At 47.9% G+C, this 20,320-nt stretch overlaps 1 long non-coding RNA gene across 1 annotated transcript in view; it reads right to left on the bottom strand.

The window, feature by feature from the left end:
- The window catches only part of LOC125946415 (uncharacterized), a 69,807-nt gene extending 52,494 nt beyond the window's left edge, over nt 1-17,313 (bottom strand). The window contains exon 1 of the long non-coding RNA XR_007467570.1: nt 15,045-17,313. This is a non-coding gene — a long non-coding RNA (uncharacterized LOC125946415). The remainder of the gene's footprint in view (nt 1-15,044) is intronic.
- Nucleotides 17,314-20,320: the final 3,007 nt, after the last annotated feature.

The raw sequence follows: 20,320 nt of genomic DNA, 5'->3' as shown, positions 1-20,320 counted from the left end.
CTGGATTTTGTCTACAATGTCTTTTTCAGGCTCGAAAAGACATTTCGGCACGAACATTGCGAACTCGGGCTGGATTTCGTGACAATGTCCTTGCACCTGGAGTCACGTAACGCAAGGAGCCCCATCCGAGCACAAGCTTTCATCGGCTTTTCGATAGCGAGCGGGTGCGTTGCGGCACCTCGCAGCGGCCGCGGAATATACGGAGCGCATGGATTTCAATTACGAAACTTTATGGGTATAAAGTTCTCATAAACTTTTGACGTGAAAGGTGCGCTGACATTTCCAAAGGCATGCTTTAAAAGATTTTCAATTCTAGAACATTATGGGGTTAATGTTCTTATAAACTTGGGCCAACATGCGCGCACCAAAACGCTCGTGTCCAAGCCGTTCCATAAATGGAAGCGCGCGCTTGCAATCTCCCACACACACGAAAATACTAAATATCCCCGTGACTGTCAGCTAGCAGCTGATAATTTTCTCCAAACATTTTCAGGAAGCGTGCCCAATGTGATTGATCAGCTGGACCAGGGTAGGCAAAGTAAATTATGAGAAAACAGAAGGAAGTAAATGGCCTGCTATTGCGATTTTTTTTTTTTTTTTTTTTTTTTTTGCGGGCGACAAGGTCTGGCTCTCCGTGGCCACAGGGACAGGGGCCCTATGGATATAAGCAATGCCCCTGCTGAAAATACAGGCATTTTCAGAGTGCTTCTTCGCATGCGAGCTGATTGTGGAGATACATATCTGAAGAACCATTTGGAAAGTTGCGCCAGTAATGCCTCGTATTTAAGCCCAGACGCACAAAACCAAGTTATAGACATTTATGGTGACATTATCAAAGAAAGCCTAGATTCAAAAGCAGGCTGCTTCTCCATACTTCCTGACGAAACGACGGACATCGCTGGAATCGAACAGCCTACTGTTTCTGCAAGGTACCTAAACAAGTATGCCAACGACATCAAGGGATTGTTTTAGGTTTTAGCACCGGAATAGATGCCCATCTCTCATTGCGACAGCAGGTTCTATGTAAATGTGTGAATACTGCTGCAGCTTCTAGTCACCCTTCCAGTGACCACTTCCAGCGCAGAGAGAATATTTTTTTAACAAGAGTTTACTAAAAACTACTTGCGCTCTACAATGTCTGTGGAACGCATGGTTAGGCTGGCGCTTCTATACAGCCACAGAGACGTCGGCATCAACGTGTCTGAAGTCATTGACCGCTTCGCTCAACTTTCCCGCCGAGAGAAGTTTGTCCTTTAGATAGCGAAGCAGCAAAAATCAATGCAAGTAAAAAGCACTGTTCCTTCAGGTCCATAAGTTCTTAATTATGAAAACGTGTGACCGTTCATTAGCTTTTAAAACCGCAGAAAATTTCGCCGTTTATTCTAGCAGTTAGCATCATGATCACAATTATCACGCGAATACAAAAATTACGAGGATACCAATAACCAATTATGACCGGCCTTGCTCATTGAAAGCCCGGCCCACGCGGCGTTCGCCAAAAACACACTAGGATATTGGGTAGTTCAACTTGCCGCATCATCTGTGGCCTTCGCTTGTCCTTTTCTTTCATTTTCAGCTACCTGCTTTTATTTCTTTTTTGAAACGAAGGAATACCCTCCTTTAATTTTGGGTGCAGAATAATTGTTGGTGTTGTGCAGACAGTTAAATTAAACATTTTCATACTGATTTATGCATTATTCCTCTATTATTCTACCCACATGGCGCTGTCGCGACCGCTGCATGGCCCAAGTACATATCACGATTTCTGCGATCATAGTTATGTTCTTGCCTAGATCATCTGTCTTTCTGTGCGCAAAGTTTACTATCTGTGACTGCGCAACATATTTATTTGTCTTATTTGACGAATTATATACACTAACGTTTGCTTAAATACGTAGATTTATTGGAGACTCATACGTATTTTTAAATATCTTGTTGGTTTTGTGTATACAAGCAGTGAACTTTGTTTCCAGCGACTCTTTTTTGCCCTTTAGCGAGTTGTATCCTCGCATTTGAATATTCCATTCTATCTTAGCAATTTCTAATATATATTTTGCAGAACTCCCACTTCTTATTTGTACTCACTGCTGCGAGTATTATCTCGGTGTAATTACAATACACGACGAATTACAGCTGCTAGTGCGCTATCGATTGCAACGAGGGATAGCGTCATTGAGGTTTCTTTCTGGCCGTTGCATACGTAGAAAAATGTAAACAAGGTTATTGAATGACAAAGATTCATCAAAATGTTTGTCCTCAACTTATTCATTTCATGGCCTTTACGTTTTTCATATAAGCTGCATGCACTGCTTTGCTGGTTTCGAACTGATATTGACCCTTTTCGCGGCAATCACGTGGTGACGCGTCCATTGCTTGCCTCAACTGCCTCCGTTGCCTCCTTGTTTACAATGGAAGTGTATGACGCCGGCGCGGCTTAGAAAACATCTGTTTTCGGAGATATCATGGACGGTGACTAGATGGACGACACGAAGCTTTGATCACAGCTTCAGAGAACATGCAAGAGCGCTTTCGGAGCTGATTAGGTTAGGCAACATAATGCTTATATGACAACATAATGGCATAAGCAGCGTATATGGTGCTTGTTCTAAAAGCGGGGCTAAATATGAATTCCAAGCTGTCCGATTATATATTCAGTCAGGATTAGTGTGTTTTGCTCTTTGTACTTTATTAGGAAAATATTTTGAAGCAGTGGCTTGTCAGTTTCTGACTCAGTGAAGTTCCTATCTGATTATTTTCTGCCTAATCACTCGCGGGTGTGCTCAGTTCCGGATCCGATAGATTTGTTCTTTCTGCGCACAAGGCTTCAAACGTAGCGGTTTTGTACATTGTAATACCTTGTAGCAAATATACATTACAGCTAGTAACTTGTTAACTCTTGTGGACCACCACGAAACATTCACCTTCGACCATTAGTGCGCTATAGGTGTAGTCCGTCATTTATTGCGTGTATACAGTGCACATATATTCAAGTGTGAGTATTCACTTATTCTTGATACGTCGGCGATAAAGTGGGCGTAAGTTTTCCTGCCATTTGGACAGATGTGTATAGATAACGTGCGCGAAACTTGATATGACAGGAAGCGGTGCTACTCCCTTTGTCATTGTTTAACGAGTGGTACTCATTCTTGCCGACGTTATGGGGATGAAGCCCTTTCTTTGAAGGTTAGCGATACAAGGCTGGCGGATGAGCAAATTTCTGTATCCTCGAGGAAAGCCGTACATCACGAAGTGCCGGTAACACGTTCGGACAGTTGCAGCAGCACTCCGCGAACTTGGCCACACAGATTCATTCTATTCCTTAACATGCCAGTCACTATATTTGCAGCCAACTACTGCACACGTCTTCAATCCACATTATTCAATCTAGCATGATTAGAGCACAGTGTGTTTGCGAAAACTCAGTTGCATTTCCGACAACTGATCGCACAGAAGCAAGGTAGAAGCGGTAATGGTTTCGTATTCGTGCGCGGTCGCTGAGGAGAGGTATGGCGCGCCGCCATGAGCGCCATCTCGTTTCTCTAAAACACACTGCTCCCCGAAAAGGGTCAATAGTTCTAAAGTTCATGTGATGTTTTCTTTACTTATTAATTAGACCAAAAAAACGCGGAAGCATTGATATCAGATATTTCTGCCACAATTTTTGGGGCATATGAATTTATTCTTTTATGACAACATACATATTTTAATGGACAGTGCATAGCGTTCAATAATTCGTTTGCAGCATCTAATATACAACGGAATTGACAATGCAGTTATTATTCATGCGTTTGATCCCTCGACAAATTCTATAAGGAGGAGGCCGCGCTGCAACCTGAGCCCCCCCCGAACAAAATTTCTGGCTACGCCACTGGAGTGAAGGGAACGCAACACACATGCTGTATTGTGTTCTCCTTACTCGTCCTTCTTGCAAATGGTGCTGTTGCAGCATGGATAATCATTATCTTGCCCAATTTGCAATCCCAGTGAGAACGATATGAGAGCGTTAATCGTAAGCAGTCGTGCATTGCGTGATCCCTCTTGCAAGTCTGGACCTCATTGAGATACACGCACCGTCCGAGTCAATCTCACAGGATGTTACCAGCGCTCCTGTCTCCGGACATGTCAATTTAGGGATCATGGTAATACGGTAGCTGCAATCGGAGTCGTCACAGTCCCTGCTACCTGTCCGTGCTCTGGTTAGTCCTCGCCACGAATTGGTAAGGTATACCTGGAAGGGTAACGGCATAGAAACGCTGGGCTAAATCATGCCACTGTCTCTTCGCGAGCTCGTGTATCGATGGTAGGGTGCTTGCGGGGCGCGTTCAATCGTCAGCCTTTCTGTCCTGCAGCTCGGTGGTATACGCCACGGCAACAGGACGCCGAGACGGACGCACGGTCACACCGTCGCGTAATCCAATGGGAACGACGTGTGCGCGCCGACACCCGCGCCGTCGGAATGCTAATGGGAGACCGTCCGTAACGCCCGTTCGTGCGTTTCGCGGTAACGGCTCACCCGCTTTTTCATGTGCCGCGCGGCAGCCTTCAGCCAGCGACAGCGCGCGGTCAGCGCCGGTAATAGGCTGGCCACTCGCCAGCCTGTCGCAACGGCGCACCTCGTGACACCGTCGAGACCACCTCTCTTCCCCCAACCCCCTTGGTTTTTGTCGCCATGAACACCCGGCCGCGGCGGCACCGACGGTATTCGTGCATCGCGTACGTCCACTATCTCACATCGCGCCGCAGGCGGTGAAGACAGCGCTCGTGGCGTAACACGCGCGCGCGCGCGCGCGGATTCAGCTGCGACGGTATATATATGCCGTCCGTTATGCGCACATTCTATTTCCGGATTCCCGGGAACGACGAAGGCTGCGCGAATGAGCACACCGGTTTCGCTGGCGGCGGCGGCGGGCGGCCGGCGTACAGCCTGTGCAGAAAGTAGTCGACCCACTGGGCGTGCGACTGCAGAGCTGCCATCAAGTCGTTCGGTGGAGGGAGACAGAGCGGGGAGAATACTTAATGAAAGGAAGGCGGTATAGGCTGACTGCGTGAGCGTGCCTCACGCCTGCTTAGCGCAGGTTCATCGCCGGCCACAGCACCCGACTGATCGACGTGATGACAAAAAGCGTAAGAACTGCGGTCTATGCGGCCAACGACGAAGAGAAAACAAGGCTTGGAAATGATATTCAAAGTACTACTGCCCGCTACCTGCTCTGGATAGGGAGTGCTGTGCTGTGCACGATGAGTGCCAGGAGTGCTATAAGGAAGCGCGAGTATATACACGGCCCAGCGACATTTTCAACCACTTGCGCTGTCCCTTACAAAAGGTTTTACCTGTTGGTATTCCAATGACCTCTGGTTAATGTTCCGGACATTGTAAAGAACTTTCATTAGCCAATCCATTCGCATTCAGTGTGTGCTTTTTGTATAAGGGATGGTCCACGCATCATCCGGGAAGAATCCAGATGTACACGGTTGAGAACACTCTGGCATCACTGATTTGCATCCGCTGCGGTATCCAGCCTCACTTTGCTACACGAACGAACGGATCTCCTTTATGCATCGGCACCCAAGGGTGCGAACTGTCGGCAATGCACTTACAGCTACGTGTTCAGTAAACGAACTGCGCGCTGTGCATCATGGATGTAAGAACGAGGGCTACCGTAAGGCCACTTCACTCTCCTATACCGACTTAGTCGCCCCTTTAGGAGAACAACATGTACAAACCAACACCGAACACAAGCTCATCGACTTGAAACCCCGCCAGGCGGTCAACGCGCACCCAAATGTCTCCAGGCTTGCACCACCCATGTTATATTTGCTCTTAGCAAATGAAAAATGTACGATGACACACGTAGATTTCTCCAGCACATTGAAATTTTTTGTCTTGCTTTCCTCCCGTCATGAGCAACCATATGCGGTGCAAACGAAGCCCAGGAGGTTTTCATAACTGCCACGAGTGCCGCCACTTCGCATGCAACTGCAAGGTCTCCATCATTGAGTGCGTTCGGTGATCCTCGTTCTACGAAAACTGCAGCTGGTATACTATAATGGGTAACAGTCGTTAAAACATTTCCACTGCAAACCAGACGTTCAGCAAAAAGACCAACAGACAATAAAACGCCTTGAAGTAAATTTCAAACTATGCTTTGCGGCCACTGTGATCTAAAACATTATATATTACGCAAGCAGTTGGGTCACACGATGTAGCCACACCAGCCCCTAAGACTATTTGAACTGCGCCAGGTACATCCCGTCTATAATGCACCGGGTCATCTTTGGACTTTACCGCACTTCTTTTTTGGCCGAATGAACCACATTTATGCCAATGTCGTCAGAACTCCGGTAATCTAGAAATTCATGCTGTCACTGGATAGTTGAACTTCTCAATCGAAAATGAGAACAGCGATCAGGAAAGGCAGGTACATTAAGCAGATGAAATCCCGTTGCAGCGCGTCTAAAAGGGGACGGCGACGTAAGGGCAGGAAATTGAAGAAGTGACAGAGCCCCCCCCCCCCCCCCCCCCCCCTCCCCCAAAAATGGGTAGGCGCAACACTTGCGCATGCATACTCGCGTAGTACATGTGGGCATGGAGTCGCTACAATCAAATATCGTCATTAGCTACGTTTGCATTAAACCGATGAATGCATGTCAAGCCGGCTTGGCTTGTAGGGCCAAAATCCGGTCCTAGGGTTCAGGTAAGCGCGAGCGGTTCGCCCCGAGCGAGCGTCGATCGAGTTCCGTCAACCCACCTGCAAGTATCGAGCTGACTCGACCAAGGTGAAAGCAAACGTACGTGGTTGGATCAGGATGGGTCAGCTCCACTCCTGACTCGACCCGCTCGCGCTGAGTTCCTGTAAACGAAGCTATTGCTAGCTCGACGAGTCATGACACATTCGGAGGGGGGATTCGTTGTCGGACATCTAACTCCGTTTCTCTCTCCTCTACCCCGATTCACCGTAGTTCTGTAGGTTCGTTTCTATTCCTGCGCGAACACACACGCGCGACTGAATCACAGCGTGGGCCACGCATATTAGCATTCGCTCCGTTGCATTTGTCTCCTTCTTCCCTGCATTCGCTCTTTCATTATTCTTATTTTTTGTGTCCTCCATCTCTCCCTCTCGCCTTTTCTCGGTCGCAGCATTTGCCGCCCCGGCGTCAAGCCGTTCGCGCCGCGTGGGCGACCGGAAATGCCGCCACTGCTCACGCTACAACTCCACCTCCTTCCTCTCGGCCCTCTGAGTGGCAGCAGCAGCAGCAGCAGCAGCAGCAGCAGCCTCGACGGGTGAATAGCACGACAGGGCGGTTGCAACGGCTGCGGCAACAGCGATGCAACGAGCGCACTCCGGCGGAAACTTTCGAGAAACAGCCCCCTTGTGCGGGCATGGAAGGGCCGGACGCCCGGTGAGAACCGAAGGAACAGCGCCGGAAAGAAACGCTTGCTGCAAATAAGTGTGCAAACCAAGAGGAAAAGGAGAAAGATAACGTAACGCGCGTTTACGACCGAGCTCCAAAGAGTAACGGCCATGTACCCTGCGCACGTGCCTGCCGAGTCGAAAGCAGGTACCTCAATGCGCGCGGCGCCTTCTTTTTCGAGAACGAGTATAAGAAAGGTCGGCGCACGTAAACGCGTCTCGCGAGAGACGGCAACTTGGGAAATTATTTTCATGACTTAGAGCGTCCCCGAACCACCGTTCCGTGCAAGGTACAGCGTACGATCGTCTCTGAGGTTTTCCCTCTTGTCATTGCAAGGCCGCATGAAAGTACACGGTCGCGCTCATCGGACTACGTGTAACGCTTACGATGTTTTAATAACACGTCCGCAGAATACAAGCAGAATCCTTGAAACGCTGGTTCACCGTCTGTGGCTCGGTACCGCGTGTACAAAACGCTTTCAGCAAGAAATTTGAAGAATTGATAGTCCGCAATGCAACTGCGGCCACGTGGATGAGGATATACAACATCATCTGCTAGAATGTCCGCGACACGACACACAGAGACATCGTTTAACACGTTATTTAATGCTATTGGACCGCAGGCCCTTCAGCCTCGGGAATATCTTAGGTCCATGACCAACAAATTCATGTTGAGGGTTACGACGAGGGTGACTGGCGCTCCAAAGATTTCTAGAAGCGAGCGATACGCGTATTCTCGGAAACTGTTGAGTAGAGTGTTTATCTGTGATAAGCTTGCTCTATGTGTTTAATTTGAGCCAACTTTGGCTCATTCAATGCTTCTATTCATGTGCCTTCGTGTGAGCCGATTCCGTGTTTTCTTATGTGCCCTGACTTTAGTGTAGTTATCTGACCGGACGTTTTGTTGACTTTATAGTGTACTTATGTGACTGGACTTTGTGTCACTGTGGTTCGGAGATGACTTTCAGTTTTAGTGTGTTTAAGTGATTTCTTTTTGATATCTGTGAGCTTTATTATTTACGCATCTCTATGTGAAAAGGAGTATGCGGCGCCAATCAAAGGCGATATCATCTCCTAAGTACCACATAATTAAAAAAGTAATGGTTTGTAAAGGCGGATGCCAGAAAATCCTGATAGTGGGTGAGGTGACGCCGATGATGCCTGTCAATGGAGAAAGCGCTTATTACAGAACGAAAAGCTTTCCCAATCCGGCTCCTGATTCCTTTGTGCGAAGTGTTGCTAAATCAGCGGCAAGCTTCATTGTCTTGCATCGCAGTGGGAAAGCGGTGAAGAGCTTTTGCTACCTCACGTTCCACCTTGGGCCGCGACATTCTCGAAGGTGACCCGGCACTAAACAAAGGGGCGCAAGACTTTTCAGACTTGCATAACGCTATGTGTTTCCCGCGGCCTCGAAATGCTGCAATCCGAATCTCGGGCGCCTTGGCAAAGCTTCGTGTTCTCCGGCACTGCTTGACACTCGGCGATAGCCTGAATCATCTATGTTTTCACTTTACCATGCGCTATGCTAAATGAATCGCTTTTTCAAGGCGTATGACTCGCTGTTTACCTCGGATAACATTACTATAGCCAGACCACAAGAGCAGACTTGTGAGCTCATTTACAATGAAGCCTTATAATACAGCAAGAACGCCAAAGAGAAACACTAAATCCATTTAGACTGATAAAGTATACCTTCAAAACTCTATCTTTGTTAAAGGGACGCTATAAAGACAAATATTAAGTCAAGCTAAAGTGATATATTAGTGCTCTAGAATGTCTGAGGCGTCAATATTATCGCGAACAGAACCTTAGTAATCGAGAGATTGAGGTAAATGCAGGACACGATAAGAGACTCCCCTGGTCTATGGATACTGGGTTCAGCGATCTAATTAACGACAAAAAATACTAATAATCTAAAATATTATGTCAGTGTACCCGTTTAATTTCGTAGTGAGATGCTGATTACTAGAAGAAAGAAATATAAACAAAATGTCTATTTCTTGATCTTCTTTCCTTTTTTGAGTTAAACCATAGCGCCTCTACATCAGGACGACGCCAAGGATTTAAAAGTATTTCCTTGCATATAGGGCCGCGGTGGCTCACTAAATGTTCTCGAACTTACCAAGTTCAGCCGTTGGCTGCTTCAGTCCATTCAATCTACATCTAGCCCCCCCCCCCCCCCCCCCCCCCTTCTTCTTTTTATTTAACTAGGCCTGAGCAGACGCCGTCAAAGTCTCTGACGTCACAACGAGCTGGTGCGGGAACTTAAAGGTGACGTCGCCCCCCGTCCTTAATTTTTACGTCTGTCCTACCTTGGCGAGCCCCTTCTCACGGTAAGCGTGGCTTTTTTGGTATCGTAGAAGCGTAATTCACTAATAAATCTAAACTTATTTATATCTCAAGAAACTGCGGTATATTATACGTACAAAGTGAAACTAATTTTATTCCAACACTCCAGCAGGTTAATTACATCAGGTTCGCGCGCTTGCGAACGCGTACTGTACGTATCCGACTTCTACTGGGTCCGGGTGCAAGAATATCGCTTGAGGTGCCACACAGCGACATTGACGAGTACAGAGGTCACGGCAGATCCGGAGTGGGTAGCCTTCAAGCCGAACTAACTGTACACAGCTCAGTTTCGAGCATGAGTAATTTCGGACTGTACGTGTTTCCCGGACTTGGAAAAGGAGGGCGCCTCTATATCACTGTAGAGCAAAGTGCGCACAGAAGGGGAGCAGATAGAAGTCGCGATAGCGATGCGTTTCGCACTGAGGACCCTTGTGACGCGTCAGTTCTCGTGTTCGCCTGTACACTCACGCAAAACGCATGATTAACACGACGAGAATTGCATCATCACTCGCAGAACCAAGAAGGTTAAGCCCGTCTCTGCTAGTCGCGCTGCTCCGGTTAATTTCAATAAGGCTTTGTATCTCGCCAACGATGCTCCTCCTAGAGATACGTGCGAATAGCTGCACAACACTATAGGCGTTATCTGATTCGCGGTTGCCTTCTTTCGAGATGCGCCCTCCATGGCGTGTACAAGCATTCCGTGAAATGACGCAATATCCGTGGATAATGGCGACATCGCCATCTTAAGCTATAGCGGTGGCTGAAAAGGACATCGTGTGGAAACACGGCTTGTGTTGTACCAGCTGCCGACCTTCCAAGAGGGCGGCTTCCTGAATGCGCCGTCAGTTGATATGAGAGTATGCGTGTTTGCTGCGTTATCGCGCGCGTTGGCTCTATCTGATGAATGCTAGCTCTTACCTCTTGGATAGCCACGAATCGTCGTCATTTCTTTCTTAACACTTGGTTGCACACGCCACTTCATGCTGTAGCCAACGGTTTGGTTGGGATGAACCGCATCCACAGATGCGGCGCTATATCATGAACGCAGGTTTCTCGCTTAAAGAGGTAGAAATATGGTAGAGGAGGCGGAGCTCACGACCCGTGGAACATATCCAAACTCAAAGTTGCCCGAAATTATTACAGAATCGCTACGCACGATGGTATGACGTAAGGGGCCACCAACGCGCTGCCACTTCTGCGCATGGACGTAGCGTGCGTTATTAGTGCGTACTTTCTGCTGTTGCAACCTGGACGAAGCCTTTTAAACAAGCTAGAGCTGGGCTAGGAATATCCTCTTTTAATTCGGACCATGTGACGTACTATAGGTATTAAAGAAACGGGTCGAAGCAAGCATGTCGCTGAAGCATACGATAGGGAGTGCCACGGCATGAAAACGATTATCGAGAAGCTTCACAACGCCCTGTCACTGCGTCACTCGTCATATACAAGTGCAAGTTCTTACCCTGTAATAAGACGATGAGCGGAGGACTGTCCCTTGTCTACGTAATCACCTTGGAGCATTCGTCGAAATATCCTCAGTATCGTAAAACGTTTGTTGCGCAAGTCAAAGACGCAGTCAATGCCTAAGCCTGCCGCAGAGACAATTACTGGCACACGTCTCCGGGCATGGCGCCTAGCAACCGTTTCAATAGGCTTTACCGCTAGCGGCGGTATAGGAACGACCCTTAAAGTGTTGTGAGATTACGGAACGTAGCCAAGCGGCGATGACAGACACTGAGTCGAGGTTGAGAACGAAACTCCTCGAACGTCACGTGTCAAGTCATCCCCGTGATCCGCAATCGCATGGCCGCAGCGCCGCGGAGACGACAGCCCAGCGCTCAATTCAGGCACCGGCTCTGGCAACGCGCCCGCGAAACACGGAGAGTGAAACGTCAACGCTCTGGCAGTGGGTTAGGTCGCAAGGGGAATCACGTGCTGTCGAAGACGGAAGCCCGCTTGGCTTTTTTTTTTTTTTCTTTGTGCTTTGGCGAAGTTTGTTGTAAGTACGAAATCCTCGGCGGACTAATTCTCCGGGCCGCTGCGTAGTGCACCGGGGAACTAGTTTTCGCTGGTTGTTTACTGGACTGTTTACGGGAGCGTGGCCATGACGGCACACTGAAAGAATGTTGCGTCATTGCCATCGGACGACAAGTACAAGCAAGCGCAAGCATGCTAAGTTGCGGGGCCTGTTCTGTATTTGTGGAACGTGCGACGTACTGTATTTGTGAGAATCGCAGATGTCGACGTTGAAACGTGCAACGAGACAGTCCGTCGATCGACGGATCGATTAGGTCTTCTTTTTCAATGTTTCTATCCCGCAGATGCAGCCTCAGCGACGCGAATAGGGGCTGAGACAAGGAAGATCTGTGAGGTGCACCGTAACAACACGAGTTGTGTGACACGGAACCAACTACGAGAAAACTTGGCTTACAACCGCAGAAACGTAGCGGCAGCAAAAGTTGTTCGTCATTTTACGCACTGAGCGCCGATATTCTCTTTATTATCTCAAGACGAACTAAACACTAAGTAGACACCGTTTATTCATTCAAATTAGGCATTTGGTTCAGGGCACACCACATCCCTCATTGAAGCCAGAAATAGTATTGAAGCTCGATCCTTCTTTGCTAAAGCTTTCGCCGCCACTTGGGGCTTTGATGGAACAGCAACCAGAAGAACGCCAAGCATCAGCGACGAACTGCTGGCGATAGCAGTCTCTGGCTGAGAAACAAGGTTTCTGATCGCAGACATCGACCCATCAATCTCAGTCCAGTCACTTCTGGAAAGTCCCAGAAATCACTGAACTGTCTCGAACCTGGATTTTTTCTTAAAGGTTAATTGCTGATCTTATTTCGTCTCCGTCACTTAGACGTACGAACCTTCTCCGTGGACGGCGAAATGCCACTGCACCTTTGTTTCTTCACCAATTTCATGTCCTATATATTTCGCCTGGCCAATTAAACCGGGCAATTATGAGGCGTCGCGTGCATACGTCGCACGCGGTTATATTAGCTAATAGGTCACGTGAGAGCGCGCTAAGTTTTGTGTTTTTGACAAAATGATGCGTCTGCGCGGTTGGGCACTTAAGAAGAAGGAAGAAACGCATATCCAAGGCACATGTTGGAATCTATATGAAGCTAAGCTTTGGTGATTGGTGAGGCCTATTTGATGCCATGCAAAGACCGGTTTGGTTTGGTTTTATGTGTTTATTGTAGGGAATCGTAGTGGTACATGCTCATTTTGGAGGATTGGCCAAGAACGGGCACACATCTAGTGCGACGTACTGATTGGCTAAATCAAAAATAATGAAATCAAAGAACCCGTTAAATATAACTCACCATTCCAATCAGGAATCGGTGTTCTCTAGAGATGCCTGTGGGCCGACATTATATGTTCAGGTTTTATGTAGGAAGTCATGTTTTGGTTACGCAGAACAAAGTTGGGCATACTACATACAAGGCTTTATAAAAGCCACTTAGTGGGTATTTTCATATAACCTTTCTATTTATATCCACAAATATATACAGCGAGATAGCGACCGGCTCAACACCCAAGCCGCCACGCCAAACCCGGGGATACAGGCAAAGAAAGCTTGGCTTTAAAAAATCACGAAAAGGCAGCAAGTATTTTACAGTTAGATGTTCAGTGAATATTTGGCATTGGTGAGTTGAGCAAGACCTTAGTCGAGGACCATAATATCTTCGCAGGAAATTTTCAGCATACAGCACGATTCTGCACATTTCGAAAAAAGAAAAAAATATCAGGGGAAAGAAATAAGAGACGCTTTACAATATCCACACTGTACAATAAGTTAGCAATTCTCACTACTTTGTTCGACAGGCCTAAGGTTCACCTTTAGCAGGCACTGCACAGAACTACCACCTAACTTTAGCGAGAGCGCGCCTGGCGCGCTTACCCAACCCTTTAGAGCAAGGATGCCAGCGCAGGACCTTTATAAATATGAGGAGAGAAGAGCAGAGAAGAGAGAAATAAAAGAAATAACGCCAATGCACGCGAAGGAAAGGGGGGCGGAACGGGGCATTCCAGCCGAGTCAGCAGATCGCTGGAACCAGTTTTTCTTTCAACCTGCGCTACCGCTGGCCCATGTGCAGCAACAGCGACTCTTGAGAGAGATCACTAGAGCGAATGCCCAGGAACTTATGCCGAGAGTCAACTGCCCGTTTAGGCGTGCCCGGGTTGGTCGCGCGTGTATGAACGTCGAGGGAGTTGTTTTGTCCGCTACTATATGAGCAAGCCGCAGAAATATGCCGCTGTTTATTTTCCTTATCTGGTCCTCTGAACTTCTACATAACAGGAGTCATTGGTGCAAATGCTTACAGTTATCGGCAACGCGAACCCTTCTGATAAAATCCTAATTACAGTCTAAGAACTGAAGGCCAACGATAAAGCAAGGGAGCAAAACAAAGGAGCAATAATAACGGAGCATAAAGTAGAACGTACGCCGCCATAAGTTGGGCATTTAGTGTCAGGAGCAGTGCGATGCAATAATAACCAATAAAACCCTCAAGAACATAGAACCGAATTGTGACTGACTGCTCAGGCAGGTAAATGCTTTAGAAAATACACACTGGTCGCTTCCTTTCCGCCTTTGTACGGCATAAGAGCCCCGCTAAATCAATTAAAATAATCAAAATATTCCTGTAATATATTTATCCTAAGCTATGGGTGTTATTTCAAAAGCAACCGCCAATTTCCAAGACAATACCCCCTTTTCACAAATGCGCCTAACTTAACCAGACTGACGGCCTAACATTTTTGGGGTACTATGTCTGAAGTGATGACTTGAAAAATGACGGCCGGCCCAGCAGCAAAAAGCTTGATCTGAACTAGTAATTCACCACCGCCGGCTCTTTCGTACCAGAATTTCAGCGAAGTCACTCATACAAACGTAGCCGCTACGTTCGAAAAGCAAGCCCGTGATCTTAAACGTGATCTTCATGAGAACCGATGCCACAAACGCGAAGACAAGGGCGCGAAAGAGCGCGCAACTAAATAAGCACAACTGAGAATTGATGAGGCTACGTTGAGAAAGAGTTCAAAGCGACGTACGAAAAGGTCCCGCGATAAACTCAATCTACAATTCCAATTAGGCAACTGTGCCTATGAACAATGCGGGGCTAAACAGTTAAAAGAAGGATTTGAACTTTAACGAGCTGCTATCGCAATGCTGTCAAACGCTCCGCACGCAAGAGGAAGTTTTCGTGATGCCTACGAACGATATAGATACAAGAAACTCGAACTTGCAACTTCAACGGTCAAACTCACGCTTGCCAGGTAATTGCGCCGTCTGCTTGAAGGTCCCAGACGCGACCGGATCACACGAAGAATGCAAACGGGCCCAGAACAGTGGATCCCCGCGATACCGCGGACGCTAGCGCCACCGCAGTGCCGCCATATTTATGTCTGTTACTTGTTTTCGCTTCATTTTTTTCTCTCTCAAGCAGTCAAGTTTGGGCCAACTTTCTTGCGCGCCCGAACTCGCAGCACTGACTCTCGCGTCTACCTCTTGCCCTTTCCCGCGGACCGCGCGCGAACCAAGATGGCGCGGCCAAACAACTCCAAACAAAACAAGACCCGCCGTCCCGAACAAAGAAAGCGCGCACCACACAGCCACGGCACCGTCGACGGAGTTAGGCCTCGCGACGATTTCCTCTAACAGGTCAACTACAGCCGGTGCGTAGTACATTGAACCACACAATGGCGAGACGATTAACGAATCTTCGCATATGCATCGAGAACGCTCGTCAGGGACGCGGAGGCTCGATAATTTGCTACCGATGACCGCGCGAAAATAACGGCGATCAAGAACGACGAAGGAATGATATCGTAATGTCCTTAACATTCCTTTCTGATTTTTTTTTTCTGTTTAATTTTTGGCATGCGCCAAACGTAGTGCTACAAACTTTACACATTCCGGCTTATCGACGAAGACCCACTAATTGTAAAGAAAGAGGTGAAAAAAAAAAAGGATGACGGCGTACGAATTTCGAATACCAATCTCGTAGCTACTAAGTATTCCACACTGCCACGCTGCGTCGCTAGACCGCAGAGCGCTATGAACACTACGCCGTCGCCGACTTTCCTTTGTGTTACCCTGACGTGGGACCTTCGGTAGCGTCCTTGTCGATTGCGTAGCGACGGAGTCTACCAACGCGCGACCGGTGCAATAACCGGCGCTTCCAAGAAACCTCTATCGAGACGCGGCTTGTTTACTAGTGCAGCTCTCTCCTTGCATACGGTGAAGTTACTGCGCCGCGATCCGCTACAGAAACAAAAACACAGGAGGAAAGCTCGCGTTATGACGTCGCACGGGTCCGCGGCCGAAAACAAAGAAGGAAAACATCGGCGACGTGGTTCCCGACTGTTGCGCACAGCGCCGCTCACGTGTGCCTGACTCACTGACATGCTGCTGCGAAGTGCTTTATACTACAAACAAAACTAAAGTTCTTCGCGATGACAATTCATAAACCGATTTCATCGAACTTACTTATTCTTGTCCTGATACTCGTAACTAACTGCGTTATGGAGCCTCTGGCTTATTCGAAAAACTGATATTGATAAATCCGAGGCCCTTTCGGAATAGAAGTTTGACGTTCGCATGTGGTGCAAAGTTCTGTGCATGAGTGGAGCGGAACGAAAATTTTAGAATAGCGAACGGCGATTCCTCCTATCTCATTTCGATAGTCGATCGCGCGCTCTAAACTCCGTCTGAAGTTTCCCCCTGCAAACTACTCGTAATTAAATTACGACTGCGCGATGTTCTGCGCACGGTCGTCGCTGCGACTGCGGCTTCGTGAAATGATAAAAGTCCGGCCTGCATTAAAGAATGTTGCGCGGCCAGTAACCAGACCTTTTAATATACAATTCAAACGGGAAGACACGTAAAACAAACTCGCGTAAGTGAACGTCTTGGCTAAGTTCAGCTCACCTTCGTAGGGGTACAGTTTTCCAGAGCGCATGGGACAACAGCGCTGTCCGTCGGCGACGCTGCATTCTTCAAGTCTGCGCTGTGTCCTTCCGCCGCCGCACATTATATATACACAGTCACGTTTCTTTTTTTTTTCCCCCACTGAAGAGGCCCGATCGATGCCGTCTGACTCGGAGCTCGAGCGGCGGGCCTTCACAGCCAAAAAAAAAAAGAGATGCACGGGTACATCGCGAAGGAAAAAAAAAAGAGAGAAGTGGGAGAAGGTTCTGCGGAGAAGAGTTTTGTGAAACTCCGATGACGGAGACGCTATGATACAGTCCGGGGCTGTCCAGCGCCTAGCGCCCCGCGGTCGCCGTCGGCCACCAACGCTGCGTAACCAAGGCGTCGTCGCGCTGACAATAAAAACCTCGAGACAACGGGCCGACCAGCAGCCGTCGGCCAGCCGACGCGACACACACACGGAGTACGCACTGACGCCGCAGCCGCTTGGCAACTCACTTTTTATGCGGCTCGCTCCCAAGTTCTGCGTATCGACATCACCTCTCTGGCTGCTGCTGCTGCTGCGAGAGCGTTGCCGCGGCCGGCGGCGGCCGCCGGAAGTTACGAAAACTAAAAATGGCGGAGTCTGTGCGGGCGGGCTCTCCGCCGCTTCTGCGGTCGAGCCCGGCGCTAGCGCAGTATACCGTGCGTAGTAGCACACGCAGTTGCACAGCTACAGGCGGCTTCTTTTTTCTTCTAGAAGCCCTTTCTGTTATTATTATTATTATTTTTTTTTTTTGCTTGCATCGTTTTAGCTGCTTCGTTTCTTCGACGCTTATTTCTCGGGGAGGAGCGGAAGAGTTGGGGGCTTTCAGAGTGGGAGCGACACCCCCTTCAGATGCGGCGCGTCTAAACCGCGCTGCCCGACGCTTTGTTGACTGTTGTCGGTTTATTTGCGCTGGCGTGGTGCCTTCCGTTTTGGAAAGGGTAGGATCCGTCTGCGTGTCTGCTCGGTACGCGTGAGCGTCCGTCTCGACGGCTGACGCCGCCGCTTCACGATGACGTGTTTGCGCTGCAGCCCTTTGTTGGGGGCGAGTACGTCACTGATTCCGGATTGCTGGCGCAAGTAACGGTGCCCTGTAGTGGAGCGTTAGCCAATACTTCTAATTAGCTTTGTATGCCGGAGCCCGCACCGCTGTAAACATTTGAGGAAGCGGCAGGTGTGAGTGAGCGAGTTTTTAAGCGCTGCACGGTATAGGCCTGACTTGCATCGCAAGCTGATTATCACTCGAGGTGTGGGTTCAGAGAGAGAGAGAGAGAAAACAAGAGATGAAAGACACAGAGATCTACCAGATTAACGGTCCGGTTGGCTACTCTGTATTGGGGGCTGTATGAATGGACCGTGGCAGCGCATGTGAGTAGGACCGTTGAACTGTCGCGGATCTTATAAAATGGCAATATAAGAACGTCCTAACAAATCCAGAACTATACGAAAATACAAGTTGGTTAAAAAAAGTACTGTAAGAGATCAAAAGAAAAAAGTTTAAATATGATAAGAAGTGCCAAATCAGTCCGTATGCAGGAAAACTGCTCCACTTTCATCAGACGCAAAGCCACTTGGCATAATTAAGACTGAGTTGCTGTCACCTTTCTCATTCTACGCTCGGTACACATTTTTGTTGCTAGCTTCACCGCGAGTTCACCCACTCTGGATTGGCCGCCGTTTTTTTCCGCGTTGGCTTCACTGATACCGAAAAACGTCGCGGGAGCTATAAGCGGGCGTCAGCCAATGAAGATATAGAATTACTGTTAACACAAAGCTTCGCGTGATTTGTCTCTCAAAGAAACGCGAACTCCCCTTTTTCGCGCAAGCAGAGGCTAGAGAAGTAGGAAGGCAAAACATGCTCGCGTGCTTTGCCCCCAGCCTGCCGACACCTTTTCGTCCTGCCTATTATTGGGAGGCTATTCCTGCAGACACCCTGGCCGAATAGTACACTGGTGGGGAATCAGCCATTGTCACCCTTTGTATCATATACTTCGACCTACCAGCCACATTCGATGCCCTTGTGCGTGCAGATTTGTGGATTCGGCTGCGGATTGGCTGATGGCAACATCAGCTGTCATGGCTGTGCGTGGTTTTCCGTGCGACGTATAGTATACTGTTGTTGTAAGCGGCACACGATGAATTTTTTTCTGTTCCCGTAATGTGTTCTGTCGCATTTACTAAGCCGTTTGCAGTTGCTGTTTGTTCTTTTGAGGCGAAAGGCCTTATATGTCTCATGGTGAAGTCTCCGTTTCAAGGCCGTTTCAAAACCGCGTCGTCGACACGAAATGGTCCTGTTAGGATAAGAGGTGATAATGCGCACACAAAACCGCGATTAAGGGTGGAAGAATAGTTAAGAAACGGAACCGAAGTGATAATGGATATACAGAGAGGTGAATGACGCGAATTAAGAGGGAATTGAGGGTGAATTAAAGGGCTTTAGTTGGGTGATAGCAGTCAAACGAAAGGTAACGATCAGATAGAGTGAGCTAACATAATGAAAAGTAAATGATAGTGAATGAAGGTGAATCAAGTGGTGATAGGGTGAATCAAGAGTGATGAAAATTGAAAATTTGGACTAATCGAGCAAACCAAGTGTTATGGAAATAAAACCGAGATAGAGCGAATGAAGGTGAACCAAGCAGTGATAGGGTGAATCAAGAGTGAATCAAGAGTGAATCAAGTGTGAATTTAGTGAGTGAATGGGTTATGGAATGGAGGAGTGACTTGCAAAAAATATATGCGAGATTTGAGGGTCCCAGTGAGAGTGATTCAGCAAAAAAAAGGTGCCGAGTCATCGTTCCGGTTTAGTGAATCTTTGAGTAAGGCTTGGTTGTAACATAAGGGACCCCTAGTAATATTTTTCTTTCATTGTTTCTTTGCGGTGGTAATTATAGTCCATATGCTTAGAGTAACCTATACCTATGCGCACTTTAACCGCTATCTGAAGTAGTCGACGAAATTAACCTAGGTTGCTTAAGTAGCTCCCCCTGGCGGTTGTCTAACCTCGAAGCCTCCGACTTCAATAGCAAACTTGTATCAAATATGGCTGTACGTGTACTGTTCTGTAAACTATTCAAACTGTTCAATATACAGCCAGCCTTGTCACCGAACTCCAGACGTTGTTTGTTTTCCGTAATGATGGTACAGCGACCCGACTTCACGGGTGCACGTGTGCATGATTCAGCGGCGCGCCCGCAGTTCGAAGAAACGGCACGTCGAAGCGTAGTTGACCTCCCGCTATGCTGTTGCGTGTCCGCCTCAGGAAATACAAGGAATGTTGGCGCGCCTCGGACGTTCCTGTGATTCGTTCTTCTATTCTTTTCTTTGTATACTTAAAACCTTCTGGCGCAACCCTTTACCCTGCGATGTTTTTCTTTCTTCCGTACCAGTAACTTTGTTTAGTTAGTTGGCAGTTTGTCTCCGCCTGTATTCACAATTGCAGACCACCCGCTCTGTTTTTGCGCACTTTTGAGTGGTTGAACAAGGTGCTCCTTTCAGTTTTCTTTTTTTTTTCTTTGCATTTTTGAATCGTCGGATGGCTTGTATAACAATTTTTTAATGCAAGAAATTTCATTAAGCTCGGTTCAG

The sequence above is a fragment of the Dermacentor silvarum genome, chromosome 6 (assembly GCF_013339745.2).
Source record: "Dermacentor silvarum isolate Dsil-2018 chromosome 6, BIME_Dsil_1.4, whole genome shotgun sequence".
Classification (NCBI taxonomy): domain Eukaryota; kingdom Metazoa; phylum Arthropoda; class Arachnida; order Ixodida; family Ixodidae; genus Dermacentor; species Dermacentor silvarum.
Note: the sequence above shows the minus strand (reverse complement) of the source record. Positions and strands in the feature narration are given on the sequence as shown.